This window comes from Pelobates fuscus, chromosome 3 (assembly GCF_036172605.1).
Source record: "Pelobates fuscus isolate aPelFus1 chromosome 3, aPelFus1.pri, whole genome shotgun sequence".
Taxonomy (NCBI): Eukaryota; Metazoa; Chordata; class Amphibia; order Anura; family Pelobatidae; genus Pelobates; species Pelobates fuscus.
Window position 1 is genome coordinate 266,422,963 of NC_086319.1, and position 13,824 is coordinate 266,436,786.

The following is a 13,824-nucleotide window of genomic DNA, read 5'->3' on the forward strand; positions in this document are numbered from 1 at the left end:
GGCCCAGCAGCACCAGAAAGTGTGGTACGACCGACGGGCTAGGTACCGGAGCTTTCAGATCGGACAAAAAGTAATGGTGCTAAGACCAGTCTGAACTGACAAGCTCCAGGCTGCCTGGCAGGGCCCCTATAAGGTTATAGGACAGGTGTGCTATACCACTTACACCATAGCCAGCTGCGAGAATGAAGATGTGAAACAAACGTTTCACATCAACATGCTCAAAGCATATAACGAGAGGGCTGAGGAGGTGACCGCCATATGTGCTCCAGCTAGAGAAGACACAGAGGCTTTGCCCCTACCCTACTTATTGGGAAGTAACGAAGAGACGAGGCAAATAGAAAAAGTTCAGTTAGGAGAACAGCTGGAGCACCAAGAGAGGACACAGGCTACACGCTTGCTAGAAGCCAAAAAGGCCATGTTCTCTCAGGAACCCGGGTATACCCCACTAGCAATTCACAAAGTAGAGACCCCGGGGCAGGCGCCCCTAAGGAATCCCCCCTACCGCATTCCTGAAGCTGTCCAAAACAGGATGCGGAAAGAAATTGACTAAATGCTTCGGCTAGGGGTAATAGAACATTCAGACAGTCCTTGGGCCTCACCGGTAGTCTTAGTGCCAAAAAAGGACGGGACAACCTGCTTTTGTGTAGATTACCAGTGGCTCAATGACAAGACAGTCACAGACGCCTATCCAATGCCACGGATGGATGAACTGCTTGACCGCATCTCTACAGTGAAGTATCTGACCACGATAGACCTTTGTAAGGGATATTGGCAGATTCCCCTAGCAGAAGATGCCATACCCAAGTCAGCTTTCATCACCCCGTTCGGCCTATACCAATTTTGGGTTATGCCGTTCGTGATGAAGAACGCCCCGGCCACCTTCCAATGGATGGTAGACTGCTTGTTGGAAGGTCTGCAGGATTACACGTGTGCCTACCTAGACGATATCGCCATCTATAGCGATACCTGGGAGGCACACCTGGAACATGTAGGGGCAGTATTAGACAGGATCAGGGGGGCCGGTTTAACCTTGAAACCAGACAAGTGCCACATTGGTATGGCGGAGGTGCAAAATTTGTGCCACCGAGTTGGGTGTGGTAAGCAACGGCCAGAGCCGGCTAAGATCAAGGCTGTTGCTAATTGGCCCACTCCCCGTACCAAGACGCAAGTCATGGCCTTCTTGGGAACAGCCGGCTATTACAGACGCTTTGTACCGGAATATAGCGCCCTGGCCAAACCCCTGACTGACTTAACCAAAAAGAAGTTACCCTGACAAGTCTTGTTCCAGCATTAAGCTTTGGCTCATGTGTGGATTATTTGGCGATACCAGCGATATTTATTCCTGTGGGCTATTGTTATTATTCTGCTATTGGGAAAAAGGGAATACTGGACGGTTATACAGTTTACTACCATCACACTTTCTTCATAACTAAAATCCTCCATTCCTATTATCAATTTTGTAGCCCGACTCTGCACTTTTTGTAGTGCCATGATATCCTAATGCTTAATTCACTAACATTTAAGGTGTAAGTGCATTCTTTACCCTGAAATGCATAACTTTGCATTTTTCGACATTAAATTTCACCTGCTTTTTGAGTGCCCAGTCACCCAATCGATCTAAATCCCTCTGTAGCAAAGCAATATCATGCTCACAATGTATTATTTTATAGAGTTTTGTATCATCTGCAAACACTGAAACATGTCTTTCAATGCATATTTAAAGAACATTTATAAGTTAGAATATTTTCACACTAATATAAAAGAATATTACCTTATTTGGCAAGGGGTAATGGAACTTGCAAAGTAGGGAAACATATTACATCGCTAAGGATTAAAAGATAGGATACTACTCCGATCAGACTAGAGTACAAACCCAACCCCCACCCCCCACACCAAGGGGAACGAGACAACCATATAGGAACAGACCCCTAGAATAACATACAAATAGATCACCACCCACTTTGACCAGATGTACACCCCTGTACCCTATGAAGTTCGGCTTTTGCACAAGCCCAAATACTGTTTCCAAGCTGTATTGTATGTCAATAGTGATGTACCGAACTGTCCGCCGGCGAACAGTTCCCGGCGAACTTAGCGTGTTCGCGTTCGCCGCGGCGGGCGGACACATGCGCAGTTCGATCTGCCCCCTATTCGTCATCATTGGGCAAACTTTGACCCTGTGCCTCTCGGTCAGCAGACACATTCCAGCCAATCAGCAGCACTCCCTTCCACACCCTCCAACCTCCCTCCCAGCATCCATTTTCGATTCATTCTGAAGCTGCATGCTTAGTGAGAGGAGGGAAAGTTTAGCTGCTGCTGATTAGATAGGGAAATTGATAGCTAGGCTAGGGTATTCAGTGTCCACTACAATTCTGAAGGACTCATCTGATCTCTGCTGTAAGGACAGCACGCCAAAAAGCCCTTTTTAGGGCTAGAACATCAGGCTGCTTTTTTTTTTTCCTGTGTAATGTAATTGCAGGTGCCTGCCTGCCAGCTTCTGTGTGAGGTTCACATTGGATACTGTGCCCACTTGCCCAGTGCCACCACTTATATCTGTTTTTACAAGAGGTTAAGCTTTAGATTTAAAAGAAATAATTTTTTTTCACTGTAATAGAAGAGCAGTTGCCTGCCTGCCAGCTTCTGTGTCAGGCTGGATGCCTTGCCCATTTGCACAGTCAGTGCCACCACTCATATCTGTTTTTACAATAGCTTAAGCTTTAGATTTAAAATAAATAAATTTTTTTCACTGTAATAGAAGAGCAGTTGCCTGCCTGCCAGCTTCTGTGTCAGGCTGGATGCCTTGCCCATTTGCACAGTCAGTGAAACCACTCATTTCTGTTTTTACAATAGCTTAAGCTTTTCACTGTAATAGAAGAGCAGTTAGTTGTCTGCAAGCGTCTGGGTGTCAGGCTTCCTTTAGCATGTGCTCTGCAGACCTGTGCCAGCGTGCTTTGACAGTTGCCAATCATATCTGGTGTCTCTTTAGCGTGCTTTTACAAAGATAAAAGGTTTCCAGTGTAAGCTAATAGCAGCCAGTCAGTGTCCTTCAAGCGGCTCTGTCAGGCCTTCCTTCAGCGTGTGCCCTGCACAACCCTGCCAGCGTGCTTTGACAGTTGCCAATCATATCTGGTGTCTCTTTAGCGTGCTTTTACAAAGAAAAAAGGTTTCCAGTGTAAGCTAATAGCAGCCAGTCAGTGTCCTTCAAGCGGCTCTGTCAGGCCTTCCTTCAGCGTGTGCCCTGCACAACACTGCCAGCGTACTTTGACAGTTGCCACTCATATCTGGTGTCTCTATAGCGTGCTTTTAAAACCAAAATTTTGTTTCCACTGTAATAGAAGAGCAGTTGCCTGCCTGCCAGCTTCTGTGTGAGGTTCACAGTGGATACTGTGCCCTCTTGCCCAGTGCCACCACTCATATCTGTTTTTACAATAGCTTAAGATTTAGATTTAAAATAAATAATTTTTTTTCACTGTAATAGAAGAGCAGTTAGTTGTCTGCAAGCGTCTGGGTGTCAGGCTTCCTTCAGCGTGTGCTCTGCAGACCTGTGCCAGCGTGCTTTGACAGTTGCCAATCATATCTGGTGTCTCTTTAGCGTGCTTTTACAAAGAAAAAAGGTTTCCAGTGTAAGCTAATAGCAGCCAGTCAGTGTCCTTCAAGCGGCTCTGTCAGGCCTTCCTTCAGCGTGTGCCCTGCACAACCCTGCCAGCGTGCTTTGACAGTTGCCAATCATATCTGGTGTCTCTTTAGCGTGCTTTTACAAAGAAAAAAGGTTTCCAGTGTAAGCTAATAGCAGCCAGTCAGTGTCCTTCAAGCGGCTCTGTCAGGCCTTCCTTAAGCGTGTGCCCTGCACAACCCTGCCAGCGTGCTTTGACAGTTGCCAATCATATCTGGTGTCTCTTTAGCGTGCTTTTACAAAGAAAAAAGGTTTCCAGTGTAAGCTAATAGCAGCCAGTCTGTGTCCTTCAAGCGGCTCTGTCAGTCCTTCCTTCAGCGTGTGCTCTCCAGAACTGTTCCAGTGCACATTGCCAATCATATCAGGTGTCTCTTTAGCGTGCTTTTACAAAGAAAAAAGGTTTCCAGTGTAAGCTAATAGCAGCCAGTCAGTGTCCTTCAAGCGGCTCTGTCAGGCCTTCCTTCAGCGTGTGCCCTGCACAACCCTGCCAGCGTGCTTTGACAGTTGCCAATCATATCTGGTGTCTCTTTAGCGTGCTTTTACAAAGAAAAAAGGTTTCCAGTGTAAGCTAATAGCAGCCAGTCTGTGTCCTTCAAGCGGCTCTGTCAGTCCTTCCTTCAGCGTGTGCTCTCCAGAACTGTTCCAGTGCACATTGCCAATCATATCTGGTGTCTCTATAGCGTGCTTTTAAAACCAAAATTTGTTTTTCACTCAACAACTTCACAATCAACACATGAGTACAAGCAGCACGCCTACTCTAAGCCGCCATCCTCCTCCTGGTCCAGCATCTTCAGCCACGTCAACCACTGCTGTCCTCCTTGCCCCCTCTCAACCATCCGCCACTCCATCTCCCGCCTTGAGCAGTTCCCGCTCATCTGCCCACAGTCATGTGTCTGTCAAGGACATGTTTGAGCGTAAGAAGCCAATGTCACCAAGTCACCCCCTTGCCCAGCGTCTGACAGCTGGCTTGTCCGAACTATTAGCCCGCCAGGTTTTACCATATAATCTGGTTGAGTCTGAGGCGTTCAAAAAATTTGTAGCTATTGGGACACCGCTGTCAGGGTACCTGAAGTCTCTACCTCGGAGGAGGTTAGACTTTCAAACATCCGTCCTCTCAGGGGGGCTGATTCACCCAATCCTCACAGCTCTCATAGCCGTTTACACGCCGGCCGCGATAGCCCCGCTTCCTTTTATGACGCGGCGCTCAGGAGCCGACGTCATGACGGCAATCACGTCCTGACCTGTCAATCTAGTTCCGAACAACGAATCAGGGCTCGGCAAGGGCGGAGTCATCAATTAAAGAGCCAAGGTATAAAATAGGGATGTGTGTAATGGTTCATTGCCCTGTCGTGGTTCTAGCTTGTCTGGTCACTCAGTGCTCTTATTACTGTTTGTCTTTTTGGTTCTGACTCGGCTTGTATTTTCGTTCCTGCTTAACTCTCGTGTCCTTTGACCTCGGCTCGTCTCTCGCTTACCTGTTCTCTCGTTCCCTCGACCTCGGCTTGTCTCTTACCATTCTTTGCTTTCTCCTTACGTTAGTCCGGCCATTCTAAGGTCCGGTATACGTACCTAGCTCCTGTTTGTATTCTGCGTGTTGGATCCCTGTCCCGATCCTGACATTACGACAGGGCCAATGGATCCTGCAGGTACAAACGCTCAGATTGGTTCTCCTGACTCGAGATTTGAAGCCATGGACCATAGAATGGACCAGATGGCTCTGGCGCTGCAAGCATTGCTATCCCATCCTAGTAATCAATCAGAGGAGATGCGTACACCACCCATCTCTCTTGTTAATACAGGCCTAGAGGTAGCCACAGTGGGAGCCTCTTCCCGTGTTACTTCCCCTTTACGCTATGGCGGTTCTCCGGATACCTGTCGAGGTTTCCTAAACCAGATAGGGATTCATTTTGAATTACAACCCCGCGCCTACCCTACAGACAGGGCGAAGGTTGGATTCATAATCTCGGTACTCATTGACAAAGCTCTTAGATGGGCTAACCCTCTGTGGGAAAATGATAATCCAGTAGTCTATAATTATAATGCATTTGTCACTACTTTTAGGAGGACTTTTGACCCTCCAGGAAGAAAGGCCAGTGCAGCTAGACTACTATTACGTCTTAGACAGCATAGCCAAACCCTTGTGGATTATGCGTTAGAGTTCAGATCCTTGGCGGCAGAGGTCAAGTGGAATGAACAGGCCTATATGGACGTATTTCTGAACGGATTATCAGATGAGATCCTAGACGAGGTTGCCACAAGAGATCTTCCTGAAAATTTGGAAGAATTAATTTAATTTATTTCTCGAATAGATGAACGCATGAGACAGAGGCAGAACACTCGAGATAGAACTCATAGACCTTCCTTAAGACTAGCTCCCGCATTTCAGAATTCTGAATCTACAACTCTACAGCTCTCCCAGAACCTATGCAAATAGGTAACACTCGTCTCTCAGAAAGTGAAAGACAATACAGGAGAAGGGAGGGTCTGTGTATGTATTGTGGAGTAAGAGGTCACCTACGCCTAAATTGCCCTAACCGTCTGGGAAACGCTCGCACCTAAGTTTCTCAAGAGGACAGGCCTTGGGTGTTTCTATCTTGTCCTCTATATATGATTACAAGGATCATAGGCTTCTGTTACCTGTTTCTTTAGCTTGGGAAAAGGGAGTACTTAATGCAATGGCATTGATAGATTCCGGAGCAGCTGAAAGCTTTATTGACCAAGCCTTTGTCACGAACCACTCTATCCCATCTCAGCTAAGGGATACACCCTTGGCCATTGAGGCCATAGATGGTAGACCATTATCAGACCCTGTTATTTTTCGTGAGACTATACCAGTTAAGTTAACCATTGGTATTCTACACGATGAGGGAATATCTCTCATGCTTATCTCATCTCCTTCAGTTCCAATAGTCTTGGGGTATCCCTGGCTTAAGAAGCATAACCCTATTATTGATTGGGAACAAGGTTAGATAGTCTCCTGGGGTCAGGGTTGCCAGAGAGGTTGTTTACAGAAAATCTCGCCGGTTTGCGTAGTTGACGCACCAAGTAACTCTAACCAGTCCACAGATTTACGGATACCATCTCAGTACCTGGATTTAAAGGCAGTCTTTGATAAAAAGAGGGCTGATACTTTACCCCCACACAGGTCCTTTGACTGTAAGATTAGACTCCTGCCTGGTACTATGCCTCCGAGGGGTACTGTATATCCTCTATCCACTAAGGAGAACTTAGTCTTAGAGCAGGGGTCGGCAACCCGCGGCTCCAGAGCCGCATGTGGCTCTTTTGAACCTTTGCCGCGGCTCCGGGGCGGATACTAGGGAGGGGAGGAGGCGCATTGTGCGCCCTGACACTCCCCACTGTGGCGGGCGCTGTAGTTACGCACCGTCCTGACGTCTCTTCCCGCCCGCTGTCAGATCGGAGGGCAGCGGCGCGCATGCAGGTCTACGACTGCGAGGAGCAAGATGACATCCGTCCAGACTCCCGTCAGCAGCAGCAGCAGCAGCAGCAGCAGCGTGCCAGGCACCAGTGTGAGGTAAGTGAAGTGATGCCTCGGGGGGGGGGGGGGGGGGGAAGCCCGGCCCACACACTTACACAGACAGAACTTAAAGACATTTTTATCCAATTTAATGTGCCACTAGTGTACAATGTATTTTTTTTTTTATTTTTTTTTTAAAGTGTAATTTATATCATATAATAAAACATAAATCCCAAGTATTCCTATTTAGGAGGAGAAGTCCCTATTTCCCAAATTCCTTTGTCACTCATTTCTATCATCATTGCCCCTCTTTTCTAGGAGCTCCATTTTGTTGGTGAGTCTACAGCAGAGCTCCACCAAAATAATACTGACAGTAGTATGTCTTTAAACTACAATAAATGTGTCTGAGTCTACAGCACAGCTCCACCGCAATAATACTCCCAGTAATGTGTCCGAGTTTGTAACAGAGCTCCACAGTAATAATACTCCCAGTAATGTGTCTGAGTGTATAACGGAGCTCCACCACAATAATACTCCCAGTAATGTGCCTGAGTTTATAACAGAGCTCCACCACAATAATACTCCCAGTAATGTGCCTGAGTTTATAACAGAGCTCCACAGTAATAATACTCCCAGTAATGTGTATAACGGAGCTCCACCGCAATAATACTCCCAGTAATGTGTCTGAGTGTATAACAGAGCTCCACAGCAATAATACTCCCAGTAATGTGTCTGAGTGTATAACAGAGCTCCACAGCAATAATACTCCCAGTAATGTGTCTAATTGTGTAACAGAGCTCCACAGCAATAATACTCCCAGTAATGTGTCTGAGTGTATAACAGAGCTCCACAGCAATAATACTCCCAGTAATGTGTCTAAGTGTGTAACAGAGCTCCACAGCAATAATACTCCCAGTAATGTGTCTGAGTGTATAACAGAGCTCCACAGCAATAATACTCCCAGTAATGTGTCTGAGTGTATAACGGAGCTCCACAGCAATAATACTCCCAGTAATGTGTCTTTAAACTACAATAAATGTGGTTAGAAATCGGTCTGTATAAATAAGATATATTGTTCTTCAAGTATTCCTTTGTCCATTTGAAATGTTAGGAGGCATGTTAATACTTGTTAATAGATACTACTTGAAATCTGCTGTAGTAAACTGTATGATCAGTCATAATAATGAAATTAAATGTGTTACGCATAACCAGCTTTTGTGGACAATTGTGACCATAATACATAAAGGGTAACTGAGCATAGCGCAGCCATAATCCTTAGTAGCTGGGTTACTAATACTTTGTTGTCATCTTTTTAAGCAATCAGAAGGAAAAAAAAGTGACAACAAAGTTCTTTTTATAATGACGAGGATGACATTGGGCCCTCATTATTAATTATTATTTACATCAGGCACTGATTATGATTTATAGTAGACTGGGGCCCTGATTAATTTTCTATGGCATTTTGGGGCATTGATTTTGCTATGGGGCCCTCTGATTTCTAATTACGTCCCTGTTTTGGACCCCCGGTAGGCCAGCCATGGATAAAGGCAAGAAAAGAAAAATTTCTGAAGAAAACAGAGTGTTTAATGATACATGGACAGAATCATTTGCATTCTCTACTGACAAGACTGGTTTACCAGTATGCTTAATATGTGGTGAGAAATTTGCAAACAACAAAAAGTCAAATATTGCAAGACATTTCCACAATAAACACACAGCCTTTGCTGAAAAATATCCAGATGGAGATGAGAGACGAAAAGCCATTGCAGAACTTATGAGGAAGGTTGATAGGAGCAAAAATAATTTCAAGAAGTGGGTGAAGTCTGCAAATTCCACAACATATGCTAGTTTTGTAGCCGCTCAGGAAATAGTCAAGCACGGGAAGCCGTTCACAGATGGAGAGTATATAAAAGAAGCATTCATTAATATTTCGGAACATCTATACATGGACTTCAAAAACAAGAATGAAATTGTGCAGAAAATCAAAGACATGCCTCTCTCTGCGAAGACTGTTAAAGACAGAACCCTAAAAATGGCAGAAAACATTAGCAAACAGCAAATTCAAGACATTAATTCAGCTGTGGCGTACTCCATCGCCTGTGATGAGTCCAAAGATAAAGGTGATATTGAACAAATAGCGCTGTTCTGCCGATATGTGAACTCTTTTGGGCCACAGGAAGAACTGATTGAGCTGATACCACTAAAAAACCAAACAAGGGGTGAGGATATCTGTAAGGCTGTCCTGGACTTTTTAAGTGCTAAAGAAATAAACACCAACCACCTGGTCTCAGTGGCTACTGATGGGGCACCGAGCATGAGAGGAGCACAGAAGGGCTTTGTGGCTCTACTGCAGAAGGCGCTGGGTAGAACACTGCTGTCATTTCATTGCATCCTGCACCAAGAGGCATTGTGTGCTCAAACATTTCCCCCTGAATGCACAAAAGTGATGGATGTGGTCATTCAGATTGTTAATAAGATAATGGCAAAGGGTTTAAATCACCGCCAGTTTCGTTTGCTATTGGATGAGGTGGAAAGCACATATTCTGACCTCCTGCTTCACAACAAGGTCCGGTGGCTGTCCAGAGGCGAGGTGCTAAAACGCTTTGTCACATGTTTGGAAGAAGTAAAAACCTTCCTGGCCAGCAAAGAGCTCACCTTTGCTGAGCTGGAACAGCCAGAGTGGCTGGAAAAATTACATTTTATGGTAGACATGACAGCCCATCTAAACACGCTAAATACAACCCTTCAGGGGAAAGGAGGCACAGCCCTGCACATGCTGGAGGAGGTTTTGGCATTCGAGCGCAAGTTGACAGTGTTTGTCAAAGATTTCCAGAGAGGTACACTGTCTCACTTTCCCTCTTTGAGAGAGTTCAAACAAAGTCATGATACGATAAATTTGGAATATTTCAAGTCTGCAATCACCGCAATGCAAAGCTCGTTTGGGAAACGATTCTGTGAGTTCAGAGAGGAAAAAAACACATTATCCTTCCCTGTCACTCCCCTGGCGATCGATCCATCCCTATTGAATATGACTGCATTTGCAGGTGTAAGTCAACCTGATCTTGAGATGGAACTGGCCGATATAGCCGACAAAGATATATGGGTGTCCAAGTTCAAATACTTGACCGCTACTCTTGAGGATGTTGCCCGTCAGAAGGCCATTCTGGCTCAGAATCATAAATGGAGTGATATTGAAAACCTTCCCAAACAGGACAAACTTGTATTCGAAACATGGAATGCCATCCCCAACACTTATATAAACATGAAAAAGTATGCATTTGGAGTCCTGTCGATCTTCGGTTCCACATATGTATGTGAGCAGGTCTTCTCCAACATGAACTATATTAAAAACACACATCGATCACGCCTCACAGATGACAGCTTGCAAGCCTGTGTGAAAATGAAGGTGACGTCTTACAGCCCTGATGTGCAGACACTGAGCACTGAGGTTCAGGAGCAAAAGTCCCATTAACCAGGTAAATTAAACATTTTAATTAGCTATTAATTTGCAAAAATATATTTTACATTGTTAAGTGAAAGTCCTTGTTTTCTTCAGATTGACAGCTGACTGCACGATCCTGTATATATAGCATTAAGGTAAGAAACAATATATGCAGTGTTATATTTGTTTTAAATGTCGCAATGGTTTTGCGGCTCCCAGTTTTTTTTTTTCTTCGGAAACTGGTCCAAGTGGCTCTTTTTGACTTAAAGGTTGCAGACCCCTGTCTTAGAGGAATACATACGGGAGAACCTAGACAAGGGATTTATTAGGAGATCCTCTTCTCCAGCCGGGGCCGGTTTCTTTTTTGTAGATAAGAAAGACGGCACTCTACGGCCTTGCATTGATTATCGGGGCTTGAATAAGATAACAATCAGAAATGCTTATCCTATTCCCTTGATTACTGAGCTATTTGATCGTCTGAAAGGCTCCAAGATTTTTACCAAGTTAGATCTGAGGGGAGCTTATAATTTGGTGAGAATTCAGCAGGGTGATGAATGGAAAACGGCTTTCAATACCCGGTATGGCCACTATGAGTACACGGTAATGCCCTTCGGGCTTTGCAATGCTCCTGCTGTATTCCAGGACCTAATTAATGAGGTTCTTAGGGAATTTCAACATGAATGTGTTATAGTTTATTTGGATGATATACTAATACACTCTAGAGAGCCTGAGACTTACCACAAACAAGTCAGAAGGGTATTGCGTAAGATTCTACAACATGGTTTGTACTGCAAATTGGAGAAATGTAGCTTTGACCAATCTCAGATAAACTTTCTTGGTTACGTTATTTCTGGAGACAGGTTTAGGATGGACCCGGTTAAACTCCAATCAATCTTAGATTGGCCATTGCCCAAGGGACTCAAGGCCATTCAGAGGTTTATCGGATTCTCCAATTATTATAGGCGCTTCATTAAGGGGTACTCGTCTATTATTGCTCCTATTACCAATATGACTAGACAGGGTGCTGATACCAAGACCTGGTCTCCTGAGGCGCTTGTTGCTTTCAGAACTCTCAAGGAACAGTTTGCCTCAGCACCGATATTAGTTCATCCTGACACCTCTTTGCCTTTTTTACTCGAGGTAGACGCCTCAGAGGCAGGTATAGGCGCTATCTTGTCCCAAAGGCTAGGTTTGAATAAACCGCTGCACCCATGTGGTTTTTTTTCCAAGAAATTGTCTGGGCCTGAAAGCAGATATGATATTGGTGACAGGGAACTATTAGCGGTCATTATGGCTTTAAAGGAGTGGAGACATTTGTTGGAAGGGACTTTACACCCGGTTACTATTTTGACGGATCACAAGAATTTGTCATATATAGGGGAAGCCAAGCGCTTGTCCGCCAGGCAGGCTCGTTGGTCTTTGTTCCTTACTCATTTCAACTACGTGCTCACTTATAGACCTGGTTCTAAGAACTCTAAGGCTGATGCATTGTCCCGCCAACATGAACCTTCTACTATGTCTGATATGGTTTTTTCTTCTGTAGTTCCCAAGTGTAATATTGTTGCCAACACGAGCATCAAGATTCACTCCCCGTTGCTTGCTGAGATCAAGAAAGTACAGCATCTGGCTCCAAGACTTGTTCCTGGGGATCGGTACTTCGTTCCTCCTGAACTCCAACTGGAACTGATGCAGTGTTTTCATAACAGTAAATTTGCCGGACACCCTGGCATACGCAAGTCGTGTTCTCTGATTTCTAAAGATTTCTGGTGGCCTTTGTTACGTAAGGATGTTAAGGACTTCGTCGGGGCATGTGATGTCTGTATGAGGACTAAACAACCTCATACGCTTCCATGTGGGCTTTTGCACCCCCTAGAAATTCCCGAGAAACCATGGTCTTGTTTGGCTATGGACTTCATTGTCGATTTGCCTGTTTCTAAAAAACATACTGTTATCCTCACGGTGATTGACAGGTTTACTAAAATGGCTCATTTTGTACCCCTGCCTAAATTGCCCTCTTCTCCCGAATTGGCTGAGATTTTCGTGAGGGAGATTTTTCGTTTACATGGTATTCCTTCTGAAATTGTTTCTGATAGAGGGCCCCAATTTGTTTCCCGGTTTTGGAGGTCCTTCTGTTCTCAATTTGGCATCAAATTGAATTTTTCTTCTGCCTATCATCCCCAGTCCAACGGAGCTGCCGAACGCACCAACCAAAAGGTTGAACAATTTTTGCGTTGTTTTGTTTCTGAACACCAGGACGATTGGGTCGGTCTGATTCCTTGGGCGGAGTTTGCGCACAACAATCTCGTTTGCGATTCTACTCGTTCTAGCCACTTTTTCATGAATTATGGCTTTCATCCTTCCGTTCTTCCGTCGGTTTCCCCTTCCCAAGGGATACCGTCGGTTGATGTTCATGTTGCCAATCTGAGGAAGTTGTGGGATCAGACTCGACGAATTCTTCTTCATAATTCCACGGTGTCCAAACGACACGCTGACAAACGCAGACGGGTGGCTCCGGTGTTTTCCCCGGGTGATAGGGTATGGCTGAGTACCAGAAACATCCGCTTGAAGGTTCCTTCCATGAAATTTGCTCCTCGTTACATAGGTCCTTACAGGGTTCTGTCTCGTATAAACCCGGTTGCGTATCGTCTGGCTCTTCCGCCTGCCCTGCGCATCCCGAACTCCTTATTGAAACCTTTGGTTTGTAACAGGTTTTCCTCCGCTGTGTCCTCCCCTCGTTCTGTCCAGGTTGAGGGTCAGGAGGAGTATGAAGTCAAGTCCATTCTCGATTCTCGGGTTTCTCGGGGGAGGGTGCAATATCTTGTTGACTGGAAAGGTTATGGTCCTGAGGAAAGGTCTTGGGTGGTCCGGGAAGATGTGCATGCCCCTTGTCTCCTCAGGGCATTTCATGCTCGTTTTCCGTCTCGCCCCGGTTCCTTCCGCCCGGTGGGCGTTTCTAAGAGGGGGGTACTGTCAGGGTACCTGAAGTCTCTACCTCGGAGGAGGTTAGACTTTCAAACGGCCGTCCTCTCAGGGGGGCTGATTCACCCAATCCTCACAGCTCTCATAGCCGTTTACACGCCGGCCGCGATAGCCCCGCTCCCTTTTATGACGCGGCACTCGGGAGCCGACGTCATGACGGCAATCACATCCTGACCTGTCAATCTAGTTCCGAACAACGAATCAGGGCTCGGCAAGGGCGGAGTCATCAATTAAAGTGCGGTTCCTAAAATGGCT